The 12,655-nt window shown below is 36.5% G+C and overlaps 1 long non-coding RNA gene across 1 annotated transcript in view; it reads left to right on the top strand.

The window, feature by feature from the left end:
• Nucleotides 1-12,655, top strand: part of LOC144295503 (uncharacterized) — a 34,491-nt gene that overhangs the window by 12,460 nt on the left and 9,376 nt on the right. Inside the window, exons 2-3 of the long non-coding RNA XR_013362635.1 lie at nt 2,032-2,096; nt 2,618-2,727. This is a non-coding gene — a long non-coding RNA (uncharacterized LOC144295503). The remainder of the gene's footprint in view (nt 1-2,031; nt 2,097-2,617; nt 2,728-12,655) is intronic.

The following is a 12,655-nucleotide window of genomic DNA, read 5'->3' as shown; positions in this document are numbered from 1 at the left end:
GCTATACCAGTTTGCATTCCCACTAATAGTATAAGATGGTTCCCCTTTCTCTGCATCCTCACCAACATCTATTGTTAATTTTAGCCATTCTGACTGGTGTAACATACTATCTCTTGTAGTTTTGATTTGTATTTTCCTGAAGCTAAGTGATGTTGAACATTTTTTCATGGTCTGCTGGCCATTTGTATGTCTTCTTTGGAGAAATGTTTGTTCATGACTTCTACCCATTCCTTGACTGGATTTTGTTTGTTTGTTTTTTGGGGTGTTGAGTTTGAGAAGTTCTTTATAGATTTTGGATACTAGCCCTTTATCTGATGAGTCATTTATAAAAATCTTCTCCCATTCTGTAGGTTGCCTTTTAGTTATGTTAACTATTTCCTTTGAATAGCCAAAGTAATGTTGAAAAAGAAAACCAGAGCTGGAGGCATCACAGTTCTAGACTTCAAGCCATATTACAAAGCTATAATCATCAAGACAGTATGATGCTAGTACAAAAACAGACACATAGATCAATGGAACAGAATAGAGAACCCAGAAATGGACCCTAAACTCTATGGTCAACCAATCTTCAACAAAATAGGAAAGAAGATCCAATGCAAAAAAAGAAAGTCTCTTCAATAAATGATGTTGGGAAAATGAACAGCCACATACAGAAGAATAAACTGGACCACTTTCTTATACCATATGCACACACACACATACACACACACACCTCAAAATGGATGAAAGTCCTAAATGTGAGACAAGAATCCACCAAAATCCTAGAGGAGAACACAGGCAGCAACCTTTTAGACCTCAGCTGCAGCAACTTCTTGCTAGACACATCTCCAAAGGCAGGGAAATAAAAGCAAAAACGAACTATTGGGACTTCATCAGGATAAAAAGTTCTAACAGATTTTTTTTAAATAAATGATTCCCTAGCTAGAGCCTATTTGTGTGAGGATGCTTTACCAGTTAAAATGAAACTACAAAGTGTGTTTACAACTAATTAAAATATTTAACTTAACTTTTTGGTAAAATTTGCTAAGATTTGTGTACAATGTAGAATTAGTATTTTCCATGAAGCCCTTTTCATTCCAAGATCCCATTGCCACTTCTCTAGTGAAACACCATCTCTCACTTGGCTTGTTTCAGCCTCCTAGCTATTGTGCTGCCTTCAGCCTTGCTGCCTTGAATGCATTCTTCATCCTACATTCACAGTAATCTAGTTTCTAGAGCACAGATAAGATTGTGCCTGCCCTTGCTTAAAGCACTCTGATGGCTTATCTCTGTTCTTAGGATGAAGTCCAACCTACTGAGCCAGAAGACCCTGCCTTATCTTCTCATAGCTCCACTCTCCAGAGAAAATGCTCCTTATTTTGTTGCCACTCCACCCACCTTTGCTGTTCCTTCTGTCTGGAATAATGTAATGCTCTCCTACTTCCACAGATAAATAACTCTTAAATATCTTCTATATTGCCCTACCCTCTACCTAAATCCGATATTTTGTTTGTATAGCATTCTACATATTCTCTATTGTAGCATATTTCAATTTTTAAATTGTGTGCTAATTTTTATCTAAACCCCACGAAACTGGGGATTCTTAAGGCGAGGACCATATCGGGCTTGTTCACAAATTAACAGAATGGTCTGAGACAAGATAGCACTCAATTGATAATTGTTGACTTAAGTTTAGTGGAGCCTCATTAATGAAACTAACAGAACACTTGTTCTATTAAAAAGAAAAAACAACCAACAATTCTTGGATAAGAATAGCACTTTCTCATTTCGTATCAGTAAACTGGTTACCTAGAGAAAATGGAATGACACTTTTGGAGTCAATTATACTTCACCTAGTTGCCTAAGGGAAAGAGGAGATGCCCCGTACAAAGGAATGCTCTGCTGTTTCCTGGGACCACTACCTGGTTTGAAGTGCCTTGCAAACCTGGGATCATCCAATTATGCCCCTCAATAGAACAATACTAATCTCTACTTGTTAAGTGTGTTTGATGTGACATCTCTTTTAATATACATTTTTCCTTTCTTTTTTAGGCCCAGAACTACCTTATAAGGCAGTATCACCATTATGCCTTTATATGAGGCAGCTGAGCTCAGGGGTAAGCAAGTCTCCCAAGGATTCCAGTGTCTGTAAGTCTCAGAGCCAGAATTCAGTCAGAGCTGTTTTTTATTCCAGAGCCTTTGCTCTTTGGATTTCAACACATTGTCTCCCTAAGAGCTTCCCCATACATGCAGGCTGGGAATGGAGTAGAGAATGGGAAAATCTGCCTGAGTGGACTCAGAATAGCGAGTCTCTCCTAGTAACAGAATGTTGGGGAAATAAGACTATCCATTTCTATCGTCCTTGTTTTAAAAAAACAAACAAACCACTTTTGTGAGCCCACTATCTAGGTGAGGATAAGAAATAAATGAGTTTTTGAAAAGTTTTAAAGGCAGATGAAAGTCTTCTTCAAAATTTATATTCATCCACCTAACAAGCAACTCCAAAATCCAAGGAAGGGCCTGCCCATTCAGCCTGCAAGCAGAGCTGCTGCAAACAGCTGTTCATTATCACAGTGCCACAGCATCATCAAGTGTCTGTGGTATTAAAGTAAATCCTTGTCTCTCTGACCCATGACAGATCCAGTCATCCAAGAGATGACTCCTGAGATACATCTCAACAAGCTGCACGAAAAACCAGGGCTTCATCGTCGAGCTGTTACCAAATGGGAAACTTCCTATTATTCCAAGGTATGTTATGCTAAATGACCAATCATTTTTTATTGATTCTCAGTGCTATTTTTCAGGAAGTCCTAAGTACATAATCCTTGCTGATCTTGTGGTCCTTGGAAATGACAGCTAAAGCCAGCAGTGGGCTTAGTGAAAGAGTGAGATGAAGATAGCAATGTCTCTCCTGCTGCATTATTCATACAAGTAAGCCCATTCACTAATGGCCATGCAGGACGCCTAATAACTCTTGGTGCTTAGGAACAAGAGTAGAAGATCAAAGTCTTAGCAAAAGTACAAGTATGAGGTTATGTGAAAATGTCAATAATTTTTAGATATTTTATTCCCATAGCTTAAGGCCTTAAATTCTGAGTTTCAGAAAGGTAGGCTGATGTCTGTGACAATTTCCTTTCCCCTGACTGGCAAGAGTATGTACCACATGTCATCTCAAAAGTATCTCTGGTATGGGTAAATGAGTGACTAAACCACTTAGCTCCTTTAAGGAAACTTTCAGAAATTTATCACTTATTTTTTTACATTTAACATGTGTGTGCATGCATATGCATGTGTGTGTATTCCACATACATATGTACACATATATGAATATTAACATGCATGCGTACACACGTGTATTTCTATCTATCTTTTTTAAAAAAAGATTTTATTTATTTATTCATGAGAGACACAGAGAGAGAGAGAGACAGAGACATAGGTAGAGGGAGAAGCAGGCTTGTCCCTGGGAGGCCAATTCGGAACTTGATGCCAGGACGCTGGGATCATGGCCTGAGCCGAAGGCAGACACTCAACCACAGAGCCACCCAGTCTTCCCTCTATCTGTCAATTTTAAAGAATTGACTACACCTCACATGATTGTGGAGGCTTAGTGAATCCAAAATCTCTAGGCTAGCAGACTAGAGACTCAGGGAACAATTGCAGTTTGAATCCAAAAGCAGTCTGCTAGAAGTATTTCTTCTTGCTCTGAGAAGGTCAGTCTTTGTTCTACTAAGACCTTCAACTGGATGAGGACCTCTCACATTATGAAGAGCAATCTGTTTTATTCAAAGCCTATCAATTTAAACATTAATCTTATCTAATAACACCCTCAAAGAAACATCCAGGTTAATGTTTGATCCAATACCTGGGCACCCATGACCCATCTGTGTTGACACAAAAATTACCAGCAGTCAGCCACTCGTGATTTTACAGTATCACTTTGCATTCTCATCAATAATGTAGGAAAGTTCCAGTTGTTTAGCATCTTTGTCAGCACTTGGTATTTAATATTTTTATTTTTGCTGCTCAAATAGTGTTAATATAGCTATTAAAACAGTGGTTTTTAGGCATACCCAGGTAGCTCAGTCAACTTTTGATCTCAGCTCAGGTCTTGATCTTGGAGTTGTAGTTCTGGCCGCGTGTTGGGCTCCATGCTGTGTGTGGAACCTACTTAAACAAACAAACAAACACCACCAACAACAAAAAAAAAACTGGTTTTTAATTTGCATTGTCCTGATGGCTAATGATGTTGAACTTTTTGAGTTCTTATTTGCCATTCTTATATTCTATTTGTAAAGTTCAGGACCTTTTTTGATTAGGTTTGTTTTCTTATTATTGAGTTTTTTAAATTCTTTATATATTCTAGATAAAGCCCATTGTTGGATATGTAATTCACAAATATTTTCACCCAGTCTGTATCTTGCCATTCTTTTGTTAAGTGTCTTTGGCAAACCAAAAGCTTCAGATTTGGGTGAAGCTCAGTTTATCAGGTTTTTTTTTTTTTTTCTGTGTCATTTTTAAGAACTCTTTACCTAATTCCATGTATTAGAGATTTTATCCTATTTTTTCCCTAAATATCCTGTAACTATATGTTTTACATTTAGAATTATGATTTGAGTTAAACTTTATAAAATGTATGAGGCTTAGGTCAAAGTTCTTTTTTTATATATGGACAACCATTTGTTCCAATTTATTGAAAAGGTTATCCTCTCTCAATTGAATTATATTTGCACATTTGTCCAAGTTCAAATGGCCACATTTTTATGGGTATGTTTCTGGACTCTAAATTTTCTCCTGTTGATCTATGTGTCTATCTCTCTGGTATTAGCAAAGCTTTACTGTCTGATCTTGATTTAATTATTGTAGCTTTATAGTAAGTCTTAAAATCATGTAGTTTGATTTCTCTAATTTTGTTTTTCTTTTTCAGAATAGATATTCTATTTTTTCTCCTTCATATAAACTTGCAGCTACTCTACACTGCATGTTCTATATTAGGCTAATCCTTGTTTCAAGATAATGTTGTGTTTTCTTCTCCCCCTAGGCCTTTGTTCATGGCATCTACTCTACTTAGAATGTCCTTTTCTGCCATCTCTTCTCAAAGTCCCACCCACATTTTATAATACAGTTCAATTCCTATGAAGTGTTTTGTCTTGCGTTTGTAGCTAATACAGAACATTGGGTGAATTGGATGACATGAATCATAGCCTGGTGCAGAGCAGATGAGAGAACTGAAGAACTCATTGTTCTCCTGGACTTCTGGACTTTTTGCCTGGCCTAAAAGGAGCTGAAGTGAAGCTTTGCCTTTGCTAAACTCCAGCCAGTTGCCTCTCATAAATCCTTTACTGATAAGATGGATGGATAGATGAGAATGCCTTCACAGATGTGTTCTCATTCTGAGCACAACAAATACTCAGAATTGACAATGGAGATGAAAGGTAGCATTTTGGGATAATATATTCCTTTAAAGTGTGTGTCCAGACAGGTAAAAGTTTGACCCATGGAAGAGTTAGCATTTCCATAGCACTGTATCCATTCAGACCTATGGCATACCCTACGGTAAAGATCAATGTCAGATTTTTATTCTTTTTCCCAAGAATGAAGCAGAGAACAAAAGTTGAATTTGTTTCTTCCACATGTCAAAAAAGGAAAGGGAAGGAAATTAGCATATCCTAAGTATTCATTAGTTAAATTCCTGTGCCAGGTATTTCACATACTACAGTTATTACACAACAATCATTTCACACTGCTTTTACCACCAAGATAAGTGTTGTTATCTGTACTTTATAAGTGAGGAAATTACATTTAGGAGACTTGACTAGGGCTATTTGATAGAACCGGTACACATGGGATACATACACAAAGTGGAAGCATAAGTAGGAGACATGATGTATGGAATGTGTAAGAGGGATACCATGTGCTGATATCATTGAACTCTGAGCATACTTTGTAAGCTGTTAAAGAGCTCTTTCATGTTTATAAATATCTTTGAGTTAGTTAATGATGTAGCCTACATTTGGGTTAATTTTACTTAGTTTATTTCTAAAACATTTGCTCATTTTGTCAATTGTCATGACATTTCCTTGAAGGCACTTTGGGTTAGACATGGAAAGTGTAGTTCTCTGCCATAGAGAAGCTGGTGTGGAAGGAATGTGTTTGAGAAGACTGTAGGCAACAGAAAGAGGAAGCCAGAGGGAGCCAAAGCTGGTCACATCCAGCTGAGATATTAATGTTCCCAGTGACTAATAAAGAAATTAATTAATTAACATATTTATTTTTAACTTTCTAATACTTGGATTTAAATTTTTTCACAGATGAGATTAAGCTAGATGATAAGGGACAACATTCACTGAAGGCAGCTAGTGTCTATCAATTGAAAGTAATAGGATAGTCTTAATTTCCTCTACTTAAATTTATTAAAGCAAGTAATATGGCCTACATGATAGGGGCTCTACTTGTGTCCCCTGTCTTCTCTTGTGTACCTCTGTACTGTGCATGCTATGTTCTTATTGTCCTAACATACTTCAGGCACCCCAAAATGATTCCTCTGCTCAGATTATTCCTCCAGTATCTACCACCTTTCATTTGCAAGACTGATTCCAATAATGATTATGGGAATTTTATTAATTAAAAATTATTTTTATTAGTAATTAAGTAATTAATCTCATTTAGCAAGAGAGGAACCATACTTCACAGAGTTTAACACAAACTTTTGTCCAAGCTGGACTAGTCATGGATCTACTGAAATGACCCATCATTGCTGGTGGTAGAAGTAGAAATTGCTGAGAATCTTCCAGTTATGTTGGAGAATGGAATGTAGACTGAGACACATGTACACAGAAGCAGTGGAGAGCCTGATGTTGAAGGGAGATTTTATTTTATTTTTTACATTTATATAGCTTTGTAGATAGTGCAAGTTTGCAGAATTGGGAAGGAGAGCATAGTGTATTTTGAGATGTGTGCTGTGCATAATGAACCAGACTATGTTAATGTTCTTTGTGAGATGTAAGTAAAGATTAGAATTCATTTTTAATTACTTTTTGTTGATGGGCTGTGCTATGTACAATTTCTGATTGTGATTCTATGAAGAAACCGGGCCGTGGCAGGTTCCGACTTGCATTCAGATTGTACTTCTCATTCTTCATGTTTCAGATAAGTCACATCCTTCAGAAAGCTTTTCTTTACCTCTGAGTCTGCATTAGATGCATCTCCTGTGACTTATGCTTCCTATCACAGCGTTTACCAAGTTATATTGTAAATGCACCTTTGTTTCTGTCCTCCCTTGTGCTGTAATATCTATATGGGTTAGGCCTGTATCTATTTTCTTTTTTTTTAAGATTTTATTTATTTATTCACAGAGACACACACAGAGAGAGGCAGAGACACAGGCTCCTTACAGGAGCTTGACGTGGGACTCGATCCAGGGTCTCCAGGATCACGCCCTGGGCTGCAGGCAGCGCTAAACCGCTGCGCCACCGGGGCTGCCCTGTATCTATTTTCTTAATCACTGTATTCCAGCACTTAGCATCTAGAATGGTACAGAATATGTATTCTAAATATTCAGAGAAGGGAAAAAAAAGGGAAAGAAAATGACAGTATGATGATTAAGTTATGTAGTAATCACTGGGCACTGAAAATCTTTTCCTTCTGATTGTTGTATAAGTGATCCTTTAGCAAGTATCTGCTGAGTCTACTATGTGCAAGTGCTGTTCTGGGCATGGGGATAAAAGAGAGATGAAAACTGATCATATCCTTGTCCTAAAGAAGTATACACTCTACACACCAAGTGAGATCAAGCTAAAAATTCATTGAATTCCTATTTTGCTGATCAAAGTAAGCATTTTTTCATGGACTACTTATAATATTGTAAGATATTACTCTTTTCAGAGTGTTTTTAATATTTGATGAGCATCTAAAAAATAGAAATGCGCCCCCCCAAAAAATAAAAAATAGAAATGCCTGTACCATCCAAGAGAAGCCCCCGCAATGTCTTGATGGCAACACTCTGGCCAAGGGAGGATCCAGAAAGAAAATAAAACGCTTCTCTAGGATGCACTCTAAAAGCTAACTTCTTAACCAGGATGGGGCTTTCTCTAAAGCATTTATGGAGTAAGAAAGAAGAGTTTGCAAAAACATGCATATGTGTGAATGACATCATGATACATGGATACTTTGGAGGTGAATTCAGAGAAGGTAAGGACAATAGGAATTGCGAAGTGCTTCAAAGAAGTGGAGTATCTCACGTGAAGAAATGTATTTATCATTATATCTCAGTTGTGGATTTCTTTTTTTTTTTTTAAGATTTTATTCATTTATTCATGAGAATACACAGAGAGGAGAGAAAGAGCCAGAGACACAGGCAGAGGGAGAAGCAGGCTCCATGCAGGGAGCCCGATGTGGGACCCGATCCCGGGTCTCCAGGATCACGCCCCGGCCTGAAGGCGGTGCTAAACCGCTGGGCCACCCAGGCTGCCCCTCAGTTGTGGATTTCTTAATTCACAGGAAGTATGCATTTCCAGTCTTATACTGCAATCAACTAAAATTCAGAACTGCCGCAGCCAGGGGCTGCATCACATTCATTTCTCTGTCCACCATGCTTCATACCTAGTAGTCACCCCGATGTCTGGGCTCATAGAAAAATGTACAAAACAAATAATCCAAACAAGAGATAATCAGGGGATTATTGTGGGTTTTTTTTTTTTTTTTTTTTTGCCTTTGGTGTTTTTGTCCTCTTTTTAATATTTTCCTTGAAGTGCTATTCAAATAGCTTTCTATTGCCATAAATGCAGCTTGATGTTGTGAAAAATTGAATTCATGTTTCTTGACTCTATCCCATGTGACAGTGAATTTATATATATTAGCTCAGCTAATCTTCACATCAGTCTTCTGTAATAAATATTATGTGTTTAGCCCCATTTTGTAGATAAACTTGGTCTCAGGGAGGAAGACTAATGTTCCCAAAGACACACAGTTAGTAAGACCCAGAGTCTAGAGTCATATTGCAGAGGCTGGGTTTAAAGCTTGTGGTATTCCTTCTGCTGAAGCACCTATTAAAAAAAATCAAAACTGGAACTCCAGTTTGCCATTTTTCAGGGGGTATGCAAACCACTCTACCTCTCTGAATCTTTTTTCTCTGTTTAATGGGGGATAATAACTTCTATTTGATGAGTAATGGATGCTAATTATTGACATATTTATAAATGCTATCCATAATCCTCATTACAATCTTAAAATAGGCATTAATATTCCTGTTTTACAGATAAGGAAACCACATTTCAGAGATATTAAGCAATTGACCACATATCACATAGATAGATGGTAATGCCAGAGCTAAAATTTGAACCCAACTATGTGTGATTCAATCCAGTTATTCTTCCACTATACGGGGCCAGATTGCTGATATTTTTGGCTTTGTGGGCCATGGGTCTGTTTTGCAACTCTCACTGCTGTCTTTGTAATGTCAAAGAAGCCATAGGCAACATGTAAATAAGTGAACATGGCTGGGTTCCAATAAAATTTATTTACAGTCACTTAAATTTTTCCAACCTTTAATGATGTAAAAATCATTCTTTAACCTCATCCAGGTGATCAAAGTTAAGATCATCAGTGGAAAATTATGCAACCAGCATGTCAGTATACTTGATATATGATGAAAATGGGACTACTTTTATGTCTTTCCTCCAGACCACCTGTAAACCCTATATAGCTATGAGAAAAACACTAGATTTGAATCAGAATATATTCTATCAAATACAAGACCAGTATTTATTAAAATAGTCAAAGTCATCAAAAACAAGAAAAGTCTGGGAAATTGTTACACCCAAGAGGAGCTAAAGAAATATGTTGAGTGAATGTACTATGGTATCCTGGATGGGATTCTGGAACAGAAACAGTAGGCAAAAACTAAAGAAATCTAAAGAAATTATAATATAATATTGACATTAGTTAATAATAATGTTTCAATATTAGTTGTGACAACCATACCATAGTAATGTAAAATGTTAATAACAAGGGAAACTAGGTGTGGGGAATATGGGAGCATTTGTGACATTCTTGCAACTCTTCTGTAAATCTAAAATTATTCTAAGGAAAAAAGTTTATTAAATGTGTTTAAAAATGTAAGCTCCCTCATCCCCACCTGCAAGTGTATATATATATATATACCACTCACAGGCCATATAGAAACAGATGGTGGGATAAACTTGGCCTCACAGATCACAATTAGCTGTCCCTTGCACTATGCTGCTCTGCTTCTGTACCATCTTTATTGGGCCATTCAAGGATTTTATACGTAAAAGTACTTTGTGAAGATGCAAGCTGTTATATAGATTATAGCTTTATTTGTGCACTTAGTATATGTTATTTCATCTAACAAACATTTACTGAGTGACTACTGTGTACAGGGCACATTGCTAGATTTTGACCAGTAAAGTAAGAAAGACAAAAGCTCTGCCTTGAGAAGCTGGAGATTTATAAGATTTAGGCATTTATAATAATTATCACAATACCACCAGATAAAATTAGTCACTATATAGCATACCAGCTACAAAAGATTTGTAAAGGAAGGAGTGATACATTTTTATTGTAAGAAGAGAAGAGGGAAAGATTTTCAAAGAGGAAGTGATGTTCGAACTGAGTCTTAAATGACAAATAATGAACTCAGTGGGAAAATAAAAGTTGAAGGTGAATGGTGGGAGGGTGAGGGAATCAGAGGACAATCTAGGCAGAAATATAGACATATTCAGGCTAGTCATATGAGAAAGCATGATGTGATCTGAAATTTGCATGAAGTTTGTTATGTCTGAGACACATGGCATTATTATGGTGTCTACTGAGCAACTCACTGCACACTGGACATGATGTAAGTGCATTTCATGCAACAGCTTCTTGTAGTCTTTATTGTCTAGTAGGCTTCTGAAGTATATTTCTGTCATTGAATTGTTCTTCCCCCTAAATTAATTTTTTTTAATTTTTAAAAATATTTTATTTATTTATTTTAGAAACAGGGAGCACCTGCAAACAGAGGGAGGAGCAGAAGGGGAGGGAGAGAGAGGTCAAAAGAATCTCAAGCAGTCTCAGCACTGAGTGCAGAGCCTGACATGGGTCTCAGTCTCATAACCCAGAGATCATGGCCTGAGCTGAAACCAAAAGTTGGATGCTCAAACAACTGAACCACCCAGGCATCCTCCTCCCCCAAATTCTTGTGTTGGAATGCTAACTGCCAGTTCCTTAGAATGTGACTGTATTTGGAGATAGAAATCTTAAAGAGGTAATCAAATTATAATTATATCATTAAAATGACTAATCCAGTATGACTGGTATCCTTATAAGAAGAGGAAATTAGGACATGTAGAGAGGAAAGACCATAAAAAAGACAGAGGGAGAAAATCTCCATCTAGAGGCCCTGAGTGGAAACTAACCATGCTGATACCTTGATTTCAGACTTCTGGCCTCCAGACACCTGAAAAAATAATTTTTTTTAAGACACTCAGTCTATGGTACGGTGTCATGAAAGCCTTAGACAATGAATATGATCTTCTATGAACTTCTATTGTCCATATATCTCCAGCTCTCCTGCTACCACCCTAGCCAAAAGCAGTATCATCTCCTTCTTGAACTATTACTATTGTCCCTTAAATAGTCACTCATATTTACTCTCACAGCCCTCCAAACAATTGCTAACCTAACCTCGAAATGCAAAACATCTTTGTGCCACTTCTCTTCAATGATTACATATGATGAAACGAGATCAGAAGACTAAACAGAAGAACATTGCATTAGCCTGAACAAAAAGTGGTAGGAGCTTGAAACAAGGCCGGTGGAGTAAGGACACAGAGGAAGGGAGAGATCAGACAGGCTTTGAAAACAAAAATCCAAAGGACTGTATGGATTTAATATTAAATGGTAGGGAAGGAGAATAAGAGATGGATCATGAATGTCTCTCAGTTACCTATCTAGAATTCTTGCCACACAGAGCAGATAATTTTTAAACTTTCCTTTCTTTGTATGATAAAATCATTTTCAATAATGATCATGTAATAATTGATACATCATTACTTTCTTGATTTGTACTTTGAAAACAATACACAAAAGAAGAATGCATTTAAATTTTAAAGTCATTATTCAAATTCATCAAGATATTTTATATATATTTGCTAAATATTTATTGTTCGTGCTTTCCAAACAAAAATATTATATCACCCAGTTCGTATTTATTTCAATATTTTAAATTTTTAACACAAATGACAACTCCAAGTGGTCATTTCATTCTAATGAAAGACCTGAAGCCTCAAGTTCTCTTGCTTTATTTTTTCAATCAATGTGCTACTTTTATTTATTTTAATCTATTGTTTTAATGCAAGAATATGTGTTATCATTGGAAATGGGGATATACACTATACCTAAAATAATCTTGAATGCTTCTGAACCATTTCAACAATGGCCTATGGAAAGAGCCCAAATGTCCATTGACTGATGAATACAAGGAAGATGTGATATATATATATATATATAATATATATATATAATATATATATTCATTTATACGAATATATGATGATGATATATATCACATCTTCATATATATATATATATATAATGGAATATTACTCAGCCATCGAAAAATAAAATCTTGCCATCTACAATGACATGGTTGGAGTTAGAAAGTATTATGCTAAGTGAA

This window comes from Canis aureus, chromosome 23 (assembly GCF_053574225.1).
Source record: "Canis aureus isolate CA01 chromosome 23, VMU_Caureus_v.1.0, whole genome shotgun sequence".
In the NCBI taxonomy this organism is placed as follows: Eukaryota; Metazoa; Chordata; class Mammalia; order Carnivora; family Canidae; genus Canis; species Canis aureus.
The sequence above is the reverse complement of the archived record's forward strand: the minus strand, read 5'-3'. Positions and strand labels throughout refer to the sequence as shown.